Here is a 4,263-nt window from a genome sequence, read left to right as displayed (position 1 = left end):
CCAAAACTGTTCAGAGGCAAAAAGCTAAAAGCCCCGCTCATCTAATTAATACTGATCTTCATAGATGTTTTTGGAATTCATTGCATATTCTCTTCTTTTTATCTTATTTGATTTTCAGTTGCTTGGGGACAAGCAACAATTTAAGTTTGGTGTTGTGATGAGCGGATAATTTGTACGCTTTTTGGCATTGTTTTTAGTATGTTTTTAGTATGATCTAGTTAGTTTTTAGTATATTTTTATTAGTTTTTAGTTAAAATTCACTTTTCTGGACTTTACTATGAGTTTGTGTGTTTTTCTGTGATTTCAGGTATTTTCTGGCTGAAATTGAGGGACCTGAGCAAAAATCTGATTCAGAGACTAAAAAGGACTGCAGATGCTGTTGGATTCTGACCTCCCTGCACTCGAAGTGGATTTTCTGGAGCTACAAAAGCCCAGTTGGCGCGCTCTCAACGGCTTTGGAAAGTATACATCCTGGGCTTTCCAGAAATATATGATAGTTCATACTTTGCCCAAGATTTGATGGCCCAAACCGGCGTTCAAAGTCACCCTCAGAATTCCCAGCGTTAAACGCTGGAACTGGCACAAGGATGGGAGTTAAACACCCAAACTGGCACCAAAGCTGGCGTTTAACTCCAAGAAGAGTCTCTACACGAAAATGCTTCAATGCTCAGCCCAAGCACACACCAAGTGGGCCCGGAAGTGAATTTTTATGTCATTTACTCATCTCTGTAAACCCTAGGCTATTAGTTCTCTATATATAGGACATTTTACTATTGTATTTTCATCTTTGGATTATTTTAGATCCTTTGATCATCTTTGGACAGCTAGTTCATAGATTATTGGGAGGCTGGCCTCACGGCCATGCCTAGACCTTGTTCTTATGTATTTTCAACGGTGGAGTTTCTACACACCATAGATTAAGGTGTGGAGCTCTGTTGTACCTCGAGTATTAATGCAATTACTATTGTTCTTCTATTCAATTCCGCTTGTTCTTGTTATAAGATATCACTTGTTCTTCAACTTGATGAATGTGATGATCCGTGACACTCATCATCATTCTCACCTATGAACGTGTGCCTGACAACCACCTCCGTTCTACCTTAGATTGGGTGAATATCTCTTGGATTCCTGATACACGACGCATGGTTGATCGCCTGACAACCGAGCGCTCGCCTGACAACCGAGCCAGCCATTCCGTGAGATCAGAGTCCTCGTGGTATAAGCTAGAACTGATGGCGGCATTCAAGAGAATCCGGAAGGTCTAAACCTTGTCTGTGGTATTCTGAGTAGGATTCAATGATTGAATGACTGTGACGAGCTTCAAACTCCTGAGGGCGGGGCATTAGTGACAGACGCAAAAGAATCACTAGATCCTATTCCGGCCTGATTGAGAACCGACAGATGGATAGCCGTGCCGTGACAGGGTGCGTTGAACATTTCCACTGAGAGGATGGGAGGTAGCCACTGACAACGGTGAAACCCTTGCATACAGCTTGCCATGGAAAGGAGTAAGAAGGATTGGATGAAGACAGTAGGAAAGCAGAGAGACGGAAGGGACAAGCATCTTCATACGCTTATCTGAAATTCCCACCAATGAATTACATAAGTATCTCTATCTTTATCTTTATGTTTTATTCATCATTCATAACCATTTGAGTTTGCCTGACTAAGATTTACAAGGTGACCATAGCTTGCTTCATACCAACAATCTCTGTGGGATCGACCCTTACTCGCGTAAGGTTTATTACTTGGACGACCCAGTACACTTGCTGGTTAGTTGTGCGAAGTTGTAGTGATCACAATTTCGTGCAGCATGTGCAGCATGTTTCTGGCGTTGAACGCCAGTTCCATGCTTGTTTCTGGCGTTCAGCGCCAGCTCCATGCTCTGTTCTGGCGTTGAACGCCAGCCAGATGCTCCTTATTGGTGTTTAAATGCCAGTAAGTCCTTCCTCCAGGGTGTGATTTTTCTTCTGCTGTTTTTGATTCTGTTTTTAATTTTAATATTTTTTTTCGTGACTCCTCATGATCATGAACCTAATAAAACACAAAATAACAATAAAAATAAAATTAGATAAATAAAAATTGGGTTGCCTCCCAACAAGCGCTCTTTTAATGTCATTAGCTTGACAGTGGGCTCTCATGGAGCCTCACAAATATTCAGAGCATGATGAGGGCCTCCCAACACCAAACTTAGAGTTTGAATATGGGGGTTTCTCAGCCCCAAACTTAGCGTTTGGTTGTCGCCTCCTAACACCAAACTTTGAGTTTGATTGTGGGGGCTTTGTATGACTCTGTATTGAGAGAAGCTTTTCATGCTTCCTCTCATTACCAAATAACTTGGCATTTAACTTCATGGTGGCTCCTAGAAATTGAGCAACTCGCTCTTCAGTCACATCTTCATCCTCTTCAGAGGAAGAATAGTCTTTAGAGCTCATGAATGGCAGAAGGAGGTTTAGTGAAATCTCTATGGTCTCTATATGAGCCTCAGATTCCTTTGGATCCTCAATAGGGAACTCCTTCTTGCTTGAGGGACATCCCATGAGGTCTTCCTCATTGGGATTCACGTCCTCTCCTTCCTCTCTAGGTTCGGCCATATTGATTATATCAATGGCCTTGCACTCTCCTTTTGGATTTTCTTCAGTATTGCTTGGGAGAATACTGGGAGGAGTTTCAATGATTTTCTTACTCAGCTGGCCCACTTGTGCCTCCAAATTTCTAATGGAGGATCTTGTTTCACTCATGAAACTTAAAGTGGCCTTAGACAGATCAGAGACTATGTTTGATAAGTTAGAGGGGCTCTGTTCAGAATTCTCTGTCTGTTGCTGAGAAGATGATGGAAAAGGCTTGTTATTGCTTAGCCTATTTCTTCCACCATTATTAAAGCCTTGTTGAGGCTTTTGTTGATCCTTTCATGAGAAATTTGGATGATTTCTCCATGATGAATTATAGGTGTTCCCATAAGGTTCACCCATGTAATTAACCTCTGCCATTGCAGGGTTTTCAGGATCATAAGCTTCTTCAAAAGCTTCCTCTTTAGTACTGTTGGATGCATTTTGCTATCCATTCAGACTTTGAGAAATCATGTTGACTTGCTGAGTCAACACTTTGTTCTGAGCCAATATGGCATTCAGAGCATCAATTTCAAGAACTCCCTTCCTCTGAGGCGTCCCATTATTCACGAAATTCCTCTCAGAAGTGTACATGAATTGATTATTTGTAACCATGTCAATAAGTTCTTGGGCTTCTGCAGGCGTTTTCTTTAAGTGAATGGATCCACCTGCAGAATGGTCCAATGACATCTTGGAAAACTCAGATAGACCATAATAGAATATATCTAATATGGTCCATTCTGAAAACATGTCAGAAGGACACTTTTTGGTCATCTGCTTGTATCTTTCCCAAGCTTCATAGAGGGATTCACCATCTTTTTGCTTGAAGGTCTGAACATCCACTCTAAGCTTGCTCAACTTTTGAGGAGGAAAGAATTTATCCAAGAAGGCAGTGACCAGCTTATCCCAGGAGTCCAGGCTATCTTTAGGTTGTGAGTCCAACCATGTTCTAGCTCTGTCTCTTACAACAAAGGGGAAAAGCATGAGCCTGTAGACTTCAGGATCTACTCCATTCGTCTTTACAGTATCACAAATCTGCAAGAACTCAGTTAAAAACTGGTAAGGATCTTCAGATGGAAGTCCATGAAACTTGCAGTTCTGTTGCATTAGAGCAACTAATTGAGGTTTCAGCTCAAAATTGTTTGCTCCAATGGCAGGAATTGAGATGCTTCTTCCATCAAATTTGGAAGTTGGTTTAGTGAAATCACCAAGCATCCTCCTTGCATTATTGTTGTTGGGTTCGGCTGCCATCTCCTTTTCTTGTTCGAAAATTTCAGAAAGGTTGTCTCTGGATTATTGTAATTTAGCTTCTCTTAATTTCCTCTTCAGAGTCCTTTCAGGTTCAGGATCAGCTTCAACAAGAATGCCTTTTTTCTTGTTCCTGCTCATAAAGGGAAGAAGAGAACAAGAAAAGAAAGAGGAATCCTCTATGTCACAGTCTAGAGATTCCTTTATGTTAGTAGAAGAAGAAAGGGAATAGGAGTGAAGAAGAATGAATAGGTAGGGGCAGTGTTTGAGATGAAGAGAGGTGAAGAGAAGTGTTAGTAGAGAAATAAATAAATAGAAGAAGGAAAGAAATTTCGAAAATAAATTTGAAAAGAAGTTAAATGATTTTCGAAAATAAAAGATAAGATAGAATTAAAATTAAAATAGT

The 4,263-nt window shown here is 40.7% G+C and overlaps 1 non-coding gene across 1 annotated transcript; it reads left to right on the top strand.

Moving 5' to 3' along the window:
• Window positions 1-3,357: 3,357 nt before the first annotated feature.
• Window positions 3,358-3,461, top strand: LOC112700469 (small nucleolar RNA R71). The gene has a single exon (XR_003153376.1). It is a non-coding gene; the product is annotated as a small nucleolar RNA R71 (small nucleolar RNA).
• Window positions 3,462-4,263: the final 802 nt, after the last annotated feature.

Source organism: Arachis hypogaea, chromosome 6, assembly GCF_003086295.3.
Source record: "Arachis hypogaea cultivar Tifrunner chromosome 6, arahy.Tifrunner.gnm2.J5K5, whole genome shotgun sequence".
Classification (NCBI taxonomy): Eukaryota; Viridiplantae; Streptophyta; class Magnoliopsida; order Fabales; family Fabaceae; genus Arachis; species Arachis hypogaea.
The sequence above is the reverse complement of the archived record's forward strand: the minus strand, read 5'-3'. Positions and strand labels throughout refer to the sequence as shown.